The following is a 10,568-nucleotide window of genomic DNA, read 5'->3' as shown; positions in this document are numbered from 1 at the left end:
CAAGAAGTAGATAACCTGATGAGTGAAAACAAATGCACAATTTTAAAAGACTAAATTATGGGACAAGATGTTTATAGAAAGCTTCCAGAGCATGAAAATTTCCTCTTCGAGACATCTAGTCACTGTCACTGTCCTCCCGTTGTTCGTCCATTTGCTCGAGCGGGCCCAGTAACATTGTGAGACATTGTGTGTTTGGCATATCAAATACGTCAGGGCTAGCTTGCCAGGCTTTGCCATGTGAGTGAGATACTCTCAGTAGCTTGTCAGGCTCTAAGAAACGGGTGGAGGAATCAAACTCTGGTTGACAGGTCGGCCACTTGCAAGGCAAATGCCCTACCCGCTATGCTATCGCTCCAGCCTAGTAGCATCTGAAAAGACACTTGACAATGGCTACAAGAAAAAAAAATTTACCAGCTGGCTCACAAGAAGGTCATAGAACAACTTTCAAAAGAATTCTGCTCCATGCTGTCACTGAGAATTCACGCTCTTTTGTAACTTTGTCCTCCTCTAAACTGAGGTCCTTATTGTACAACCAGAGGGTGAGTGCAAAGTGATAAGGGATCATATGATGAATGCTTCTATAGGTTAAGTCTAGAAGTGGACACATCACTTAATTTCATATCCACTGATCAGATACTTTCTATGTGGTAACCCTAAAGCACAAGGACATCATGCTGAGTCTATCTTTATGCTCAGGAAAAAAGAATAAATCCATGTTTAAAAACACTAGCAGCTTCCAAAACAGTGTGCCACTCTGGCTGTCAAACTTTTGATTCATGTTTTTTTTCCCAGTGTATCAACTCTATTTTGTCCTCCAAGAGGATACAACAAAGCCCCATCCAGTCACTGCACCAAAGTCAAAATACAGAACATCTGAATCTGTTCTCTTTGACACTCTTTGAGACACATCATTATGACATAATAACAAGCTACATGCAATACATAAAATAAGAAAAGACAACAAAAAATGCTTATTTATAAAAGTAATGAAAGGCGATACATAGAAGTGATTTAACTCCTCTGTAAAGCAGTTTAAAGGGTGCCATTACTGTGAAGAATAAAAATATTAGTTGGCTAACTGGCCAAGCAAGTGAAAATAGAGATAGGCAAATGGGACTATCTTAAACGAAGAAGCTTCTGCACCTCAAAAGAAACAGTGACCAAAATACAAAGACAGTCTACAGAATGGGAAAGGATATTTGCCCATACTCATCCGACAAGGGGTTGATATCAAGAATATACAAAGCACTGGTTGAACTCCACAAGAAGAAAGCATCCAACCCCATCAAAAAATGGGACGATGAAATGAACAGAAACTTTCTCAAAGAAGAAATCCAAAAGGTAAAAAGGCACATGAGAAAATGCTATACATCATTAATCATCAGGGAGACGCAGATCAAAACAACAATGAGATATCATATCACACCACAGAGACTGGCCCACATCCAAAAGAACAAAAGCAACCGGTGTTGGCGCACCACTTGACCCAACAATACCACTACTGGGAATATATCCCAGAGAGGTGAGAGGCAAAAAAGTATAGTCGAAGTGACATCTGCTCTTGTTTGTTCATTGCAGCACTGTTTACAATAGCCAGAATCTGGAAGAAACCTGAGTGCCCGAGAACAGAAGACTGGTTAAAAAAAACTTTGGTACATCTACACAATGGAGTAGTATGCAGCTGTTAGAAAAGATGAAGTCATGAAATTTACATACAAGTGGTACTACATGGAAAGTATCATGCTAAGTGAAATGAGTCAGAAAGAGAGGACAGACATAGAAAGATTGCATTCATCTGGGGAATATAAAGTAACAAGATAAGAGACTAACACCCAAGAATAGCCGAGATAAGTACCTGGAGGTTCACTCCATGGCTTGGAGGCCAGCCACATATGCTAGGGAAAAAGGCAGCTCAGATAGAGAGGCGAGAACCAAATAAAGCGTGTTGGGAAGATCCTCCCAGGATTGGAGATGCATGCTGAAAGTAGACTATAGACCGAACATGACTGCCAGTCAATGCCTCTTTTGCAAACCACAGCACCCAAAAGGAGAGAGAACAAAAGGGAATGCCCTGCCACAGAGGCAGGGTGGGATGGGGGGATGGGGGGATGGGAGGGATCCTGGGATCATTGGTGGTGGATAATGGGCACTGGTGGAGGGATAGGTACTCGATCATTGTATAACTGAAACCCAAGCACAAAAATTTGTAAGTCTACAACTGTACGTCATGGTGTTTCACTAATAAAAAGTTAATAAATAAATAAATAAATAATAAAAATATTAGTTGGCTAGACACCAGCACTGATGTTGGATGAATCCTCTTGTCTATTTGATTCTACAGTTAGTTTCCCTTTGGGGAGTTCTTCCTTGTACACTATGCTCCGTGGTGATTTTGTGATCGTGTTCTTTCTCATCACTTCAAATTTCAGTTAATTTTCTACTGGTGAAAATAAGATGACCTGAAGAAAAATGAGCTTTTACTTGAAGTGTTTTTAGTCCTAGAGTAAGCTTTCTTTGATGCTATAATGCACAACAATATTTAGTAGGTTTATGATCCTTTTGCTACTTGTTAGTTCCTTATTCAAATGCACACTTTCAAAGTCTTTCCTAGACAGAGGACAGAATGAATATTGGAGAGCATTCCTGGTTTCTGCTACAGCTACTCAACCCCATGTGTATAAAAATGAGAGAAATAAGAATATGCATTTATATTGCTTGTCACTTTAAAAATAAATAGTGGAAGGATAATTAGAGTGAACAAGGGAAGACAGTGAATAGAAGCAGGAGTGGGAGCCAGATTTTCTGCACATAACAACTAATATTTTTTTTGAAATCTTTGAACCACATAAATGTATTTCCATTTCCACAAGATGACAACATTTTCACTGAGCTCAGAGCAAACATGAGGCTCATATACATTTATGTAGCCTGTTTTCTTTCAGATACTAAGCAGCATCAGATTTCTTTACGTGCTTCATGATGGTGTTTATTTTCACCAAATTCTGTTCTGACAAAAATGTGATCTAATCAGGATCAAAAATCATACACAGGAGGAAATCCTTCCCATAGTAGTATAACTCTCCTTCTCCCCAGAAAAGGAGTGTCAAAAGCTGGATATATAGTTGCAGGTATCTCCTGCAGCAATATTTTCTGCTAAAATTAAGGGTCTTTATAAAAGTGGCATTTAGATGAGAATAAAAGAGAAACAACTTTTTAGATCAGTATCTAATATAGTACTGTGATACCAACATGTAAAGTAAATCTTTAATTTATACTCTGATACAAAAAACTAATCTATAGAAAAATCAGCTAGATAGGTCTCCATTAAATTTAAAGAGATATTTAAAAAGATATTAAAGAGATATTTAAAAAGATAGCACAGCGGTAGGGCGTTTGCCTTGCACGCAGCCAACATGGTCGACCCGAGTTCGATTCCTCCACCCCTCTCGGAGAGCCTGGCAAGCCACCGAGAGTGTCTCGCCCACACGGCAGAGCCTGGCAAGCTACCCATGATGTATTCGATATGCCAAACACAGTAACAACAAAGTCTCCAATGGAGACGTTACTGGGCCCACTCAAGCAAATCGATGAACAAAGGGAGGACAGTGACAGATATTTTAAAAAAATAAAAAGAAAAGAAAAGAAAAAAGAGGGAAGAAACTCGGCCTAGTTAGTGTCAGGGAGCAGAACTAAAATTCTGGTTAAAAATTTCAAATATAGGGACCAGTGAAATAGTTAGGGTGCTTGCCTTGCTTGTGGTCAACTCAGGTTTGGTCTCAGCACCCCGTAGTACTATGGGGATGATCCCTGAGTGTAGAGCCAAGAGTAAGCCCTGAGTACTGATGGGTAGAGAAAAACATTCAAGTATACATTTGTTTAAAATTCAATTATATAGAGATGCGATGATCTATTTTGTTATTTTTAGGTTAGAGTGTTGCACAATCTGTGCTCCACTGGCTTTGACTTGGGAACCCTTGGGGCTAGATGAAGGAAGCCCTTCATCTCAATGCCTTGGGAATAATTTTAGTATTCTCTCATTCTTTTTTTCTTTGTGTCACTTCTTGATCACGCTGCATGGAATATGGTATGGAACAATGGTAAAGTAGGAGACAATCACAGTCATTGTCTAAAATCACAGCTTCAGGGAACAGTGACATGTGAGAGAAAAATGTATTTTGTGACAGGCTTGGGTGATGGTGGGAAAATTCGAAACAATGGTGATGGGAAGTTGTAATGGTGGTGGGATTGGTGTTGGAAAATAGAATGTAATAAATTATTGTGAACAACTCTGAAAAAATAAAATGCATGAATTGAAAAATAAGTAAAAATGTATTTGTTGTGGGTCTGGAGAGATAATATAGCAGGTAGGGTACTTGCCTTGCATATACCCAACCAGGTTCAATCCCCAGGATACCATATGGTTCCCTGAGCCCCGCTTAGAGTAATTCCTGAGCCCAGAGACAGGCGTAACCCGTGGTGTGGCCCTAAAACAAAACAAAAAACAGCAACAACAAAATTACAGAGCTATAAAACACATATTACAGAGATTTCTTTGGAAGATTCAAAATCTACTGAAAAGACTTTACGTAGAAAGGGATATTTTAATCATGCAAATCATGGCAAATAGATAACGACATTTATTGAACTCTCACACATCTATTTTAGGTGAGGGTGATGTGTGAAGATATTTCATCTTCATGGAGGAGATGAACCTTGACTAACCACTTAAAATATAAATTAAACCCTGGCATGTCAATTTTACGGGATGGTGATAACATAATGGTTAAATTTGCCTAGTAGGTGAAGCCTATATTTGCACAGAGAATGGTCTCAGTGATGTCCTCAAACTCTATGGTACTGCAGAAATCTGATTCAGTATTTATAAGAAGAAACATTAAGTCTGCATTCTTGAAAGACGAAAGAGAATCAGAAGGCTCCTCAGGGTAATCATTTATCAAAATGCAGCTCCAGGGAGAGTAGGATGAGAACATTTTTGTTTTAAGGTATGAAGTTTGGAGAGGCTTTTGGTATTAATTAGTCTGTTCTATAGCTGGAGTTACTAAACATTCAGGATAAACTGCTTGGCTAGCTCAGTCAATAGAGCATGAGACTCTTAAACATTCAGAAATAGACTTAAATGTTTTTTGTGGTGGTGACCAGACATGAAGATAAATGGATTGAGTCAAACGAACTGGTAAGACTGTCCACAGTTCAACTACTCATACCTAATAATCTGAAATAACTCCCAAATCACAAAAATCCTATGAAAGATGTTGAACTCCAGGTGCAATAAAGAAAGGTAAAGGTGGGAGGGAAAAGCCAGAAAAACCTGGCTTCAGGTTCAAGCTTTCTAACTTCTGTATTGATAGTACTTGAACACAATTTCAATCCTCACACCCAACCATGGTTCTTAGGATGCTCATGCTGAAGCACCATCTCAATCCTCTTCCAAGCAAGATCTTTTCATACCAGTTACTGGAATTGCTATCACAAATAGAACTCATCTGTCTATCCTTCAAGTGTTGCTGAGGGCATAAATTCCTTACCCAAATTTATTTTTCCTGTTTTTTTTCATAATAGGCTTTAATTTATCTTTTTAAATATGTATTTCTTTCCTAATGAAAAATAAGCATATCGCATACCATTTTGTTCCAGTTTTTCATACTTTGAATGAGGGACTTTTTGTTACTTGGTATTTTTAATTATTAAAAATTATGCATATGGAAACCAATATTGATTTCACCATGATTCAACCTAGTTTTGTTTCAGTAGTGGAGCATTTTTGAACGTCCAGAAAAATAATTCAGGAACTGGAATGATAGCGGGTAGGACATTTGCCTTGCATGCAGCGAACCCGGGTTCGATGCCCATCATCCCATATAGTCCCTCGAGCACCGCCAGGAGTAATTCCTGAGAGCAAAGCCAAGAGTAACCCCTGTACATTGCTGGGTGTGACCCAAAAAGCCAAGAAAGAAAGAATAATTCCAAACTTTCCAAAAAGTTCAGCAATTGCCTACGACTTTGTAGGTGTTTTTCTTTTCTTTTTTAATCAGCCACAAAGATTTATTGGAGTAACATATTTCAATGAAGAAAGCAATGTGATCCACATTATTCTATGCACCATATTTTACCATATAAAAGCCACAGAATTTACATCAATTCTTTTTACAAAATAGTGAACAACTATTATGTGAAACAAACTTTTTCTCTCTCTTTTTTTTTTTGAAGGGTTGAACTCTCCTGGTTCAAATTTTTCTTTGAACTTTAAGTAGTCTCTTCTTTAATCAAATTATTTTATCGAGTATTGAGGACAACTTGGTTCAAATGAGCTTCTTAACTTCTTGCACTTAGAAGTGTCTTCTATGTTCTCATCTAAACACTTACAGTGCTCATCCTGGGCTCCCCAGAGAACCTACCTTTCTTCCACAGAGAAAGCTGCCATTCCTGTCGGGATGAATGAAGGAAGGTCACGCAGCCCAACAAAGAATAGAGGGTGCCGTGCAGACTGCTAGCACCACAGGGTCACCATGCTTGAGTGAGATTTATAAACTACCACACCCCTTTCCTGTGTTTTACATAGTTAGGAAATGATGGAGGCTCAACCACAGAAGTCAGGCCACTGCAGTCAAAATGGAACAAATCTGATTAACTCTGTTAGCTCCAGAATGTCTTATGGTGTGGATCGAATTTGCCAGGCAACTGAGTTCTACTATGACAGCTATACTTCTCCCTCATCCCACTTCTATTTCTACCCTCATTCTATATTTTATGATCTCAAGGATGTTTTCCCTATAAATACTTCTGCATAATAATAACCTCTGTATCAACACCTCTGCTTTTCACAGGTCACCTGCTAATGAACTAGGGTTCACCTGGATTCTGTCAATAGAAGAATACATTAGCATGAGGAGAACTTGAAAACTAGCTTTACCTTCTGAAGCATCAATTCCCCTTCTATAAAATGGGAGCACTGCACATAAGGCTCTTCTATATCTGAAGCCTGAATGTTATATGGAATTAGTCTGTGGCCAGGCAACAGGAAATCCCTAGCAACAATGGTGTGAATTCAGAAACCAAAAACTAACCATGATTAAAATATTCCTTTCTATCCCATCTTTCAGTTGACTACAGTGTCACATTTCTGCCGAAGATTTAGATCTTTGGCTTGCTAAAACTCATGACATTCTTGTGAAATTCACAAATCTATTCATTCCTTTCACAAGAATAGGATTTAGAGGAGGAATGCAGCCCCTCCGCTCAAAAAAACAAAACCCCAAAACAATATAAGAAGTCTGGTGTCTATGGAGAGAAAAGAAAGGATTTGCAAAGTAGAAAACAAATTTATTTCAATCAGGTATGTTCTTTAGGGGAATCTGATGAGGTGCTCTTCAGTTTAAATCCATCCTTATCTTCATAAACAGAATCTAAGGGGTGCAGTGAAGCAAATATTAGAACTCAAAACACCTCATATTCAGTCCATATCTACATTAAGATTTAGTGTATTATGTTGCCTAATATTCTCCAGAATTCACTTTACTGTTAACATCATCCCAGTCCAAATTAAAATGTCATTTTGAAATGGGAGTAATTTGGTGGAAGCACACACCCAGATATTAAATGGGATTAAAGAATGAGCCACAATTATTTAAATAGTGCTGCAGAAAAATAGTGATGATGAAATGGAATGGAGGAGAAGCTCACAAGAAAACACATATGGACATTTTATATATTAAAGATTACATGGATATGTCCGCATTTACAAAAGACACTCATCTATACAAAACTAAGCTTCCATAAATACTTTTCATTTAGGGAAGGCATTGAATTTAGAGAGGAAACAATAGTCTAATTAATTTTAAGACAGTGTTTAAATAGAGTATATTCAAGAAATTTTACTATTTTTTTAAAAACAGAAACCATTTATATGATAAGCTGAATCCCAGTTTGAGTAAACTCTCATATGATAGATATTTATATTATATCATTGAATGAAAAACGAGCTGATCAAGCAAATTAGATTGAAGCATAAGTAGCTGGTAAATAGTTGTTATAGGCTGAAATAAAGTCAAATACTCCAGTAAGAAAATAGTCACTGGTTGGAAGAATAACACTATGAGTAAGTTTTCCTTGCTTGCAACTGACATGGGTTTAATCCCTAACACCATATACAATTCTCTTTTTCCTGCTGAGTCCTCCTGTGTGTAAAGCCAGGAGTAATTACTGAGTACAGCCAGGTGTGGCAGAAGAAAAGAAAGAAGAATTTCCATATAATGCTTTCAGTCTATTTAATGTTGTTAATGCTCAGGACAGAAAGATTAGTATAGTGGGTATGGACCTCGCCTTGCACATAGCCAACTGGGTTTGATTACTCCTACTGCATATGGTCTCTTGCTCAGAGTCTACTGAGCCAAAAGTCAGGAGTAATCTCTGAGCATTTTGAAGCACCTCCAAAACCAATAATAAGAATAGAAATTTAAGTATCAATTTAATCTAAAGGGTACTTTTTCTTTTTATTTTCAAACATATTTTATTTTTATGATAAAATCCAAAGGGCTAGAAAAATAGCACAGTGGAAGGGCGGTTGCCTTGCACATACCGGTCTGGCCGAGCTGAGTTTGATTCCTCCGCCCCTCTTGGAGAGCCTGGCAAGCTACTGAGAGTATCTCACCTGCATAGCAAAGCCTGGCGAGCTACCCGTGACAGATTTGATATGCCAAAAACAGTAACAACAAGTCTCACAATGGAGATGTTACTGGGCCCGCTCCAGCAAATAAATGAACAACGGGAGGACAGTGCTACAGTGCAGGTAAAATCCAAATTCAACTACTAATTGAGAAAAGATGGAATTTGTGAGAGTAAAAATTGATGTGTTTTTAACAATATGTAAAAATAAATGTCTAAAATATTTACGCTTCCAGGTTATCCAATTGAGAAAATTCAACTATAAGCTTTTACCGGGGCTGGAGAGATAGCACAGCGGGTAGGGCGTTTGCCTTGCATGTGGCTGACCCGGGTTCAATTTTCAGCATCTCATATGGTTCCTTGAGCACTGCCAGGGGTGACTCCTGAGTGCAGAGCCAGGAGTAACCCCTTTGTATCCCCGGGTGTGACCCAAAAAGCAAAAGAAATAAAAGATATAAGCTTTTGTCTTAAGTATGGAATACTACTCAGCTGTTAGGAAAAATGAAGTCATGAAATTTGCCTATAAATGGACTGACTTGGAGAGTATTAAGCTGAGTAAAATGAGTCAGAAAGAAAAAGACAGATATAGAATGACTGAAATCATTTGTGATATATATATGTACATATATGTAATATATACATATATATATAATATATAGAGAGAGAGAGAGTAGAAGAAGACATGTTCACAGCTAGGGAAAACAGAGTCTAGGAGGACTGGTCAATGGTTGGAATCAACCATAAGTGTGTGTGAGGTGAAGGGTCAGTAAGATAGGGAAGGAACCAAGATGGAAATGACCATACTGGACAAGTACTGAGTGTTAAAAGTAGGTAAAAGGATATGCCAGTTAACCTTTCAATATCTTTACTTCAAACAAACCATACTTCCCAAAAGTAGAGAGAGGAAGATAGAGGGAGGGAGGGAGAGAGACAGACAGAGAGCGAGAGAGAGAGGGAGAGAGAGAGAGAAGAAAAATGCCTGCCATAGAGGCAGACTGGGTGGAGGTGATGGGAAGGCAACTGGGAACACTGGTGCTGGTAAAAGTACACTGATGGAGAGATGGGTGTTGGAACACTGTGTGAAAGCAAGTTATAAACAGCTTTGTAAAGATCTATCTCACAGTGATTCAATAATAAAATTTTCTTAAAAATAATCATACTAATGATAAAATATGCATGTATATGAAAGTCATTTGTTGCAGGAGTTGACACCATTGAGAGTCTAAATGTCCAGAAAAAAAAGGTAAAGATCAGTTTCATAACTACATTTCATTCACTTAATGGAATATTAAGCATCTGTAAAAATATTAAATAAATATGATGATGATGATGATAATAATAATAATAATAATAATCTGCCAGGGATTTTTCTAAATACTCATAGTTAATATTCACAATAAACTATGAGTTATGTATTGCATAATATCATCCATGAGGAGTTCATTTGAATGGACTGATAGTCAAAGGATAAAAACAAAGTCAAATACAGGGGCTTTATAATTAACCACTTACAGTACCAGGGATGTGGGTCAGCAGTACAGCTCTTGTCTTGCATATTTGAGGCCCTGAATTCAAGAGTTCAATTTCTTGCACAGCAAAAAGAAAAGAAACAAAAAAGAGTTGGAGGTACCACTTCTAACCACTAAGATCCCTCTACCAAGGTACACAGAGCACAAGTACTATATTATACCCTTCTGGTTCCTCTGACGGAAAGTCAAACAAGCATTAAGTGAACTGATAAGAGAAAACATATGGAGATATTTAAAAATTATATATACCTCCTTTACAGAGCTGGAGCGATAGCACAGCAGCAGAGCATTTGCCTTGCATGCTGCGGACCCAACGGGTTCGGGTTCAATTCCTCTGCCCCCCTTGGAGAGCCTGAC

The 10,568-nt window shown here is 38.0% G+C and overlaps 1 pseudogene; it reads right to left on the bottom strand.

The window, feature by feature from the left end:
• Positions 1 to 6,127: 6,127 nt before the first annotated feature.
• On the bottom strand, positions 6,128 to 6,442 carry LOC130030670 (cytochrome c oxidase assembly factor 6 homolog; annotated as a pseudogene).
• Between the last annotated feature and the right edge of the window lie 4,126 nt (positions 6,443 to 10,568).

This window comes from Sorex fumeus, unplaced genomic scaffold, assembly GCF_029834395.1.
Source record: "Sorex fumeus unplaced genomic scaffold, SorFum_2.1 ptg000044l, whole genome shotgun sequence".
Classification (NCBI taxonomy): Eukaryota; Metazoa; Chordata; class Mammalia; order Eulipotyphla; family Soricidae; genus Sorex; species Sorex fumeus.
This window is presented reverse-complemented; position numbering and strand designations above follow the sequence as displayed.